This window comes from Phoca vitulina, unplaced genomic scaffold, assembly GCF_004348235.1.
Source record: "Phoca vitulina isolate PV1807 unplaced genomic scaffold, GSC_HSeal_1.0 scaffold921, whole genome shotgun sequence".
In the NCBI taxonomy this organism is placed as follows: domain Eukaryota; kingdom Metazoa; phylum Chordata; class Mammalia; order Carnivora; family Phocidae; genus Phoca; species Phoca vitulina.
The window spans coordinates 1,257-11,403 of NW_022590608.1; the positions used below are offsets into that span (position 1 = coordinate 1,257).

At 39.6% G+C, this 10,147-nt stretch overlaps 1 long non-coding RNA gene across 1 annotated transcript; it reads right to left on the minus strand.

The window, feature by feature from the left end:
* Window positions 1–3,738: 3,738 nt before the first annotated feature.
* LOC116629449 lies at window positions 3,739–9,794 on the minus strand. The gene is made up of 3 exons (XR_004298746.1): window positions 9,568–9,794; window positions 5,526–5,597; window positions 3,739–4,850 (listed from the first exon to the last, which is right to left on the minus strand). It is a non-coding gene; the product is annotated as an uncharacterized LOC116629449 (long non-coding RNA).
* Between the last annotated feature and the right edge of the window lie 353 nt (window positions 9,795–10,147).

The window sequence follows — 10,147 nt, forward strand, 5'->3', positions numbered from 1 at the left end:
CCTAGTCCATCAGCTTTTTGATATTCACGGGCTTCTAAATGATTTTTAAAAATATACCTTACTTGAAGAGGAAAACTCAAGTATTTTTGCAAAAGCCTTTTGCTGTAGAACAACGGGACAGATTAAAGGTAGCTCACAAAATAAGGGAACATTTCTTAGCTGTTATTTTTTTTTCTCCAAATTCTTCTATACAGGTCCAGACAGATGGGCTACGTTTCCTTTCTATTAACTGAGGAGACAGAGAAGAATTGAGGACTGAAGCATGTCATCACTGTCCTGAATGTACTGAAATCCTAACAGGTTTAGCTGAAAAAATGTCCAAAGCAGGCAGTGAAAATAAATTTAAAATAGGACCAACTCCAAACTACCTATGCTAGAATCCCAAGGCAGGCAGGGAAAACTGGCTCTTTGGAGGAAGGCAGTCCAAGAAGTAAGCAGAGTGACCTAGAACCTGTTCCAGTATGTTTGAAGTACTTGGGGATGGAGTAACCCCTTTCCTCTATTCATCTACATAGGTCCATGAGCCACGAGAACATGACTCCCCATGTGAAGCTCCTCAATACAAGACATCTAATTTCATGACGTAAATCCTTTCTCGGGTGGGAGGGGAGGGCGAAGTCTAAAGGATCTGAAATTGTGGGCCTATATTTTAATCAAAGTTCTGAGAATAGCTTTGAAGAAGAGTTCCTGGCAGTGAGGAACAGCAGAAGAAGCAAGGGCCTCTGGAATCAGGAAGACCTAGGTTTGAATTCTGGCTGTGACATCCTGGTGAAGTGACTGGAGTAACAAACATCTCTGAGTCTCACTTAGCACCATTTACTTCATAAGGCAATTTGAGGATTAAATGAAAGAGCATGTGCAAAGCACCTCACATAAGGCTGGGCACAGAGTAGGTGCCTAGTAATAATGATGTTACATTTGCACTGGGCAGTGAGCAGAAAATCTGGGGATGCCCAGAGGTGGCATGGCCAGGAGCTCCAGAAGCATGCGACTGTCGTGGGGAAAAGGAGCTCTCTTCCCCAAAAGGTCCTATTCCAGTTAGAAACCAACTCCAAGAGACGATGCACAAAACGCCAAATAGTCATCATTCAGCTCCTAGTCCAAGGGAATGCGGAGTTGCCTTACTTGCAAAGCTCCTAGGCGGTTCTGCCACTTGTTAACAGTGTGAACCTAGGCAAGTGACCCAACATCTCCGAGTTTCAATTTCCTCATCCCCAAAGTGGGGATAACGATATCTACATTGCAAGAGCTGTTGGAAACATGAAAATGAGATACAGTGTGAGAGAGCATGTATTGAGCATTTTCCATGTGCCAGGCACTATCTGAGAGTGTTGGGCACACTATCTTGCTTGTACAATACGTAAAGGTCCCTAGCCTAGTGCCTGAAACACAGTAAGCGCCTACTAGAGATAGGTCATAAAGAAATGTTAAGGGGCAGAGGAAGAACTACTCTGCTTCCAAGAGAAAGAAGATATGTTGTTAGATATGTGGGAAGAAGGGATGCGGCTGGGAGAAGGAAAGTATGGTAGTTGCTGGGTAGGACTATCTCAAACCTTTTGAACTATTACAAATAGAAAATAATAAAACAGCCACCCGAAGTTCCCTCAAAGGACAGACCCGAGTTATTATTTTCATCCTGAATGTTTATGCCTTTCTGAATCAGAGAAGAAGCTGCCAGGATTTCCAGTACATAGCAAAAAGTGATGACGATACCCTGCAGTGTATACACTTGTGTGTGCACACAGCCATCTAAAGGAAACCGATGCTGGATGACGGGGGAGCATTAGGGTGTCTCTGTGACTGCAGCTCGATTTGCCTTCACAGTGTGGCTACGACTACCTCAATGGTATTCTCAATAGTGGGGTAAATAATTCAGTAGGGATAAGGCTTAGATTTTCCTCATTCTCTCTTAGTGCTTATGTTCTTGGCACAACACTGATGCACCACAGACAAGCCAGCATGTGGATGTGCTCTATGTGGATCAGGTAGAACCCTTCTATATTGCAGAGTCCTTCAGTTTCTAAAATCATGGAGCTTGTATTGTTAGAACCAATGAAGTGACTAAAAGAATTTTAAAAAATAAGCCATCAGTTTGGACCTGTGTAGGTGAATGAAGGAGAAGCACTTTAAAGTCAGAAAAAAAAGTATACTTAACATTTAGGATTATCAACCACTGCTGGTTTTCCATAATATATTTCATTCCTGATTTCATCTGAAAGAGATATGATTATTACTACCATTCAAAAAGTGGTACCTTATTAAAACAAAATGTAACAAAAAACCCCGAAAGTGGTACCTTATTAATAAGCTCTTGGAATGTCTTTGAGGTGGATTTCAGTTTTCTGTTTTGCCAGCACACCAGAGAACAGGCTCATTGGGTTTCTCCACCAAGAGGTATAACGTCTCAAACTCACCACCTTTACTGAGCACTCTGTAACACCAAGAGTCTCTTACGAGAGTCTGAATTTCATTATAGTTAGGTGGGAAACGTAGGAAGAAATCGGGTGGAATCAGTTGATAAAAATTAATGGATTCACTGAAAAACATTCACCGAGTGCCATGCCCACTCAAAATAGACTTTACCACACTGCTAACTAGTTCACTCTGTGTTTATCAATAAGTTAGAGGCTTCAGGCAGGAAACTTACTGAGTTATAGTTATCTGAAACCCAGGGGTAAATCAAGGATCTTGTGGGGCCTGAACCTCATCTACTTTGGGAAATCCTGTCTAATAAAAACATGCAAAATTATGAATACAAAAAATTGCTAGGACCCTCTCCCAAGACCTTGGAAGGGGCCTGTGTAAGCAAGGAGCCCTGAAGCGTAAGTTCAAGATAAATCCACCTCAGCTGGGGCCTCTAAGTTTTACAAACTAAGTTAATGCCAGAGAAAGTATCGTTTCAACTTATAAACACCCCGGTAATATGTCACATAGGTAATAACATGACTTAATTCAAGGGGTAGCACCTTCCCTTGGCAACTTGCCTTTGAAAAGAGATGCAATAAAGTCTATATCTCACTATGGCAAACATTTCCTGAAGCAGACTAGCTTTGTCTATTAGAAAAATGTGGCTCCAAACAAAGAAGGAGCCTCGCCCCCAGGACACACTTACTATACTGTGATTTCTTTCGGAAGGAACCGTGAATTAGTTTCAGTAGTGCAGCTCTATTCAAATCATGTGACATGTGTATGAATTGATTTTCAACACCAGCTAGCTCTGGTTCTTTAATTACCTTTTTCTGTCATTTAAGATGCACGCAGAAACTCAACACAAACAAGTTGTTGCCTCATCCATTACGAATCTTTCCTATCCCGCAACCCATTGCCTACTTTGTCACCCCCCCACCTTGGGACCCTGCTGTACAGATGCCCGCAGGACTCCCGTGTGCCTTCCCCTCAACACCCATCTTCCTCCTTCTGGTATGAAAGTTTCTTGGGAGCAGTCCCTGTCCCGTTCTTCTTTGCACCCCCAGTACTTAGTACAGTGTCAACATATGGTGGGCATGGCACTCAGTGAATGTTTTTCAGTGACTCCATTAATTTTTATCAACTGATTCCACCCGATTTTTTCCTATGTTGCCCACCTAACTATAATGAAATGCAGACTCTCGTAAGAGACTCTTGGTGTTAGAGAGTGCTTAGTAAAGGTGGTGAGTCTGAGACGGTATACCTCTTGGTGGAGAAACCCAATGAGCCTGTTCTCTGGTGTGCTGGCAAAACAAAAAACTGACCCTGAGGACTCCTTCCCCAAGTGAGGCATCAGCAAATTAATGAGAGGAGAGAGGAGGCCACTGCAGATGGACATCGGCGGCAACAGTTACTCAGCTCCAGACACACCCTCAACACCTTCATCTATTCTAAAATAAACTGTGTGAAATTGTATTTCTGAACCACGAGACAGGTAAGATAGTCTTTTCCAAAGTCAGGGTTAGAGGAGGATCTTCACCTTGTGTCTAAAATCCCACTCAGGCCATTGAACATACCCACTTATGACTTGCTATGTCACAGAGAAATCACGGAATTTTCCAGCTGAAAGGGAATAACACGCTTCTTACTGAAGAACAGCCAGGAAAGAAAGCATATGAAATTAGGCTACAGCAATGTATTTTCTTCATGAACGTTTTTCACACTCCAACTTAGCAGAAACACATCTTTTTCCATACCTCCATACCTTTCCATACCTTGCTATTGCCCCCAGATCATTTACTTCAGAGGTATATACTTTTTGCTCTGGGTGACTGGGGAGAGAAGTGTCCTGTGGTAAGTTTTCAGGAGTTCTTTCTGCTTTACCATTTAAAAGAAGCTGATGGCTGAGGAAGGACACACACTTTTGCTCCCTGGAGAACTCTGTGCTAAACTTAGTTCTTTGAAGCTTTTTTTGCATGTATTGAAGCAGTTAGGAACTTTGCACATGAGCAGGAATCAAAGTTAAATTCAAAAGTGGAATTTCAAGGACCACGCACCTATTGGAGAAGCATCATTGTCCTGGAGTCCCAGGATAATGCTGATTTGGGTGTTATTTGCTTGGGGTCTTTTATTGCCCGCACCAAAGCTGAGTACTAGAGAAAGCAGAGTGTGCCATTTATGAGACAGACAAGTCTCTTGGCCTCTTTGTACCTTAGTTTCCTCATTTGAAAAAATGAATAGATTTTAAGACATACTTTTCAGAGTTCATACTAGGCTTATTATACCCACCGAACCAATAACTGTATGATGTTTTTACACATAGTTATTGTTTTTTACATGTATTCATTTTCTATTTCACTTACACTTTGTGTAAAAACTGCATTCCATGCCAGGCCTGAAATGTTCCAAAGCTCAGTTCCGTGAGTAAATTGCAACCAAGATTTCTAAAAAAAAAAAAAAAAAAGACACAAGCAAAAGAAGAACAAAAGATATTCTTTCAGAACATTTATCCTTTGGCAGTGATTCCAATTTATATATGATGAAACATAACCTCAATACTCTCTCCATACACTGAAGAAATCTCACTATGGAAGATACTTACTTTTTGAAAAAAACTTGCACGAAAGATTTATACTTTCATGTTTATACATGTGGTGCATTAGATACAAATCAGTCAGTGTTCTATAAATACTTGTGTCAAGTAATCTTTATTTCTCTAGAAAAATGTTTCACAACATCAGCATTATTGACATCTATGGTTGGATCGTCTTTGTTAGGAGGGGCGGTCCTGCGCACTGTGGGGTGTTTAGCAGCCTCTGCCCACTAGATGCCAGTAGTTCATCTACAGTCTGACAACCATAAACGTTTCCAGACAGTGCCAAATGTCACCCGGGTGCAAAATGACCCCGGTTGAGAACCACTGCTCTAGAATGATTCAGTCTGATCTATATAAAATTCTCACACTAATCTTTGCTACAGACAGAAAAGATTTGCTACATAATTTTAGTAGCTTTCTACTAATAAAATTTCAATCATATTTCAAAATGATTATAACAAAGAGGCTTACAATTAAGTTTAACAAAAATCCCAAGTATAATGAAATTATATTTGTAACTTACATAAACTGCAAAAAAGGTAGTGCTTCAAATGTACCTCTTTCAATAAATTGTATTTTATTGCAGGATAAATCTCTAGAAAAAGTAAAAGGAAAATATTGCCTCAATTATCTATTAGATATCAATAAATTGTATTTTATTGCAGGATAAATCTCTAGAAAAAGTAAAAGGAAAATATTGCCTCAATTATCTATTAGATATCTAATGAGTAGGATGATAGTATTGAATAAGTAGCTTTTGCCTAAACTCTGAATCTCAGGAATTGTTTTTTGAACCTTCCAGAGCCCCTAACTCTACTTACTCTGTCCTCACCTCTCTTAAAAGAGTCTCACCTTCAAGATCTTCATAAATAAAATCCACAACTATAGATCTTGATAGATCTTGGAAGGAATCTCTCCTGAGAGCAGAAGAATTGATTAGAGGATCTTTTGTGGTCTCATCAATTTCTAGATTATGAGGTCAAAGTTTTTATCTCCACATACAATTATAATTTCTTTTTTCAAAAGATTTATTTATTTATTTATTTCAGAGAAAGAGAGTGAGCGAGCGAGCGAGAGAGAGCACAAGTAGGAGGGGCAGAGGGAGAGGGAGAGAGAATCCCAAGCAGACCCCGCACTGAGCACAGAGCCCAATGCGGGGCTCCATTTCAGGACCCTGAGATCATGACCTGAGCTGAAACCAAGAGTCAGATGCTCAACCAATTGTGCCACCCAGGCGCCCCTATAATTATAATTTCTAATATTAAAAGGGATATTCTCACATTAGCACAACTTCTTGGTTTAGTTCTATTTTTCTAGGCCAATTCAATAGCAGAAGAAATAAAAGATATCCTTTCATTTAACTTGAAAGGAAATCACTCCTCTAATCAATACATAACTTTGAACTAACTCAGAATTATATTATCATATTAATAGAAATTCATTTTTGGTCACACACTGCCTTAATAGTCCATGAATTTATTAAGTGCTTCAGTTGCAGGTAGTAAGACAACAATAAAAACCACATGGTACTGGATTTTTATTTGAAAACACCCATTCTTGATTATAGCTGACCCTCTTACTTCCACTCATCCCAGCTTAGTTCCTCACTTTCCACCTAGTCTTCTGATGGCCATTGCCATATCCAGTCTCTCCCTTTCTGATCCATCCTACACACAGTTACCAGATTAATTCTCCCGAAGTGGTTCTCGAATACCAGCATCACTTGGGAACTTAATCAAGATGCAAATTCTCAGCCCTACTGTGGACTGAGTAGTCTGTAATCAGTAACTGTGTTCTGACAAGCCCTTCAGGTGACTCTGCTGTAGGCTAAAGTCTGTCCTGGAGCACTGCTGTGATAACCCAGTAGCTTGGCATGCTATCCATGGCCTTCAAAATCCTAGAAGATCTGGCTCCAACCTCCTACTCTACAGGTACAAGATATTCCTGCATTTGGCCTTTCTCCCATTCTCCTTTGCAAGCTTATTCTTCCTAAGATGTCTGTCTGATGATACCCAATAGCTCTTCAAGGTCCTGTTCTAACAGCATTGCTCTAGTAGCTTCCCTGATCCAACGTGAAGTCTTTTTTCCCTCATCTGTGTTCCAAAAACAACTTCTATCTCTCATTGCCCATATCCATTTCTCCTTCTCCTTCTCCTCCTCCTCCTCCTCCTTCTTCTTTTTAAAAAAATTTTTAAGTAGGCTCCATGCCCAACCAGGGGCTTGAACTCATGATCCCAAGATCAAGAGTCACATGCTCTACCGACTCAGCCAGGCAGGCACCCCAATTTCTTTTTAATATACTTATTTTGGCATCCCATGTCCACTGAGCATAAACTCCTTGAAACTATGGACTAGTTGTGTTCATCTGCATTGCCTACCATGTTTAAAACTGACACAGGGACATAAAATAAACTCAAATATTTATAAAATAAACAAATAGCTGGGTAATGAGTAGCAGAAGCAAAATGACTGTTTTAAAAGAAATGTAGTTTTATGACTTTATGGCTCCCTCTTCTGCACCTCTCCGGCACCTTGTCCGCTTAGTGCTTTACACATTATGGCTTGAGCTTCTGTTTATTTTCCTTGTGAGATCATGAGTTCCTACAAGGGTCAGAAGCCTGTGTTAACCATCTGTGAGCCTATGATACTGGGCACAGTGCCTGTCATATTAGCTTTTGATTGACATTTTTTTAAATGAATGAGAATACTTCAGCTAACATGAAGTAATTGGTTTACAAAGTATTTCACAGTAGAAGTAATGAAGGACCGAATCCATCGAGCAGTTTATCTCATTTGTTTTTTTCCAAACTGTGTTTGTAAGGTTTGGAGTCCAGATGGCAGAGGTATCCAAGAAGACCAATACAAGAGTGGCTGTTTCCTAAGACTTGGAAGGTTTGATCATTTAAAAGACTATTCTTAATATCATATCAGGCTCTTTTTACCCACTACCCTTAAACCTTCTACATTTACAAGAAGAATCTATTTGCTAAAGAGCATCATTAATAAGGATTAATGACGTACACAGCTCTGGATGCCATGGACAAAGAAGAAAAATTGAACCAGGCATCTGGGTGGCTCAGTTGGTTAAGCGTCTGACTACGGCTCAGGTCATGATCCCGGGGTCCTGGGATTGCGTTGTCCCGCATCAGGCTCCCTGCTCAGTGGGGAGTCCTCTCCCCTTGCTCCTCCCCCCCTGCTCATGCTCTCTCTCTCATTGTCAAACAAATAAATAAAGTCTTTTTAAAAAATTAAAAGAAGAATAAAAATTGAACCTTCGTAACAAAGAATATAGTATCCCTGTATGTCTAAATCCATAGAAATACCATGCAAGCATTTCCTCCTTTACAATGAGGCTGGAGAGATTTTATTTTGTAATTTGTGAAGTTAGGGGCATTTCTGATATGTTTCTTTAGCGTAAACATTTCTAACTATACCACTTAACCATCATTTTATTTTATTTTTAAAGATTTTATTTATTTATTTGTGAGAGAGAGAATGGATGAACGCACAAGCTGAGGTAGCGGCAGGCAGAGGGAGAAGCAGGCTCCCCGCTGAGCAAGGAGCTCGATAGGGACTCGATCTCAGGGTCCTGGGATCATGACCTGAGCCGAAGGCAGATGCTTAACCGACTGAGCCACCCAGGAGCCCCTTATTTTACTTTTTTTTAAAAAGAGGTTATTTTTCTCAAGTAATCTCTATACCCAATGTGGGTTTTGAACCTACAACCCCGAGATCCAGAGTCGCTTGCTCTACCAACTGAGCCAGCCAGGCACCCCTTAACCATCATTTTAAACATCTATTTTTAATATTGGTATAAGAATTCCCACACTGAAATCCTTAATCTGTTCTCTTGGTAACTTAATATGTACTTGATCATACTGCTTACATAATTTACCTGCTTAGTTAAATATTTAATATTTAAATATTTAATTGAGCTTAAATTTTAAAAAAATTCTGGGTTAATGGCATTCAAATTAATCTAAGTGTTCTATATTTTCTTGTCCTGTAGGTGATAATTTGAGGTTAACTTTAATTCCTCTCATTTTATTAAACCAACTTTTAAAACCTTTTCTGTAAAAGCCAGATAGTAAATATTTTGGGCTTTGCAGGCCACATGCCGTTTCTGTTGCATATTCTTCTCTTCCTCTTCTTTTCTCTTTTATAGCCCTTTAAGAATGTAAAAATCATTCTTAACTCATAGGCTGTATAAAGACAGCCCATGGGCGGGATTTGATCCATGAGCCATAAACTAAATATAAATGTAAGCAGATGGTATATGAACACGTAGGAAACAAGGTACATATGGGTGTCCATAATTGCTCAGACCTCATTACCCCTTTTGCTCTATAACTGTAGGGTCTCTTTCTGTCTATATCTTGTATATAAAATTAAAAAAACTGAAAACGCATAGAAGACATTTAATGCTAGAGATGGGTTGGGGCCCTACAGACTTACAGAACTGTAGAATTTTATTGTTAGAAGAAATTGTCGCGATTATCTAATTTGAACCCCATATTTATTTTATAGATAACTAAAAAGTCATAATAAATGATTAATTAACTTACAAATACTGGAGGGATAGTAGGCCTTTAAATGAGTCCTTATGTAATTCGGTCAAATTATTTTCACTGAGAATTCTGAAAAATGAAAAGGTTATTTTTGCATCAAAATGCAAAATAACTACAACTATTTACTACCTAGGATTAACTTCCATATGGGAGGGGAAACTTGGGTAATGGTGCCCCGTAAATACACTAATTCTTATTTAATTTAGGAGTACTGATCTCTGCTCTGTTTCCATTCAAATCCTTTTCATGTACTCCTTTGTGTCCATCTCTCTCCATCTCTCTCTCCCTCTCTCTCTCTCTCTGTCATACACACACACACACCCCTATCTACTCTTTGCACCAAAATGCATATTTAATGCCTACTCTCTGGATCACAAAGTCTCTGCTAGAACCCAGCTCTGGGTGCCAACAACCCTGGCAGAACTGCCATTTCCTCCTCTCTTTTCCCAAATTCTATTCGGAAGCCCCATACACAACTATAGCAGTGTGGCAGAGAAAGCCGTTCGTTTTTTTTCTCCCCGACTAAAAACTATTTTTGAGAACTAAAACAATGTTCATTAATAAATGTTCAGTTTAA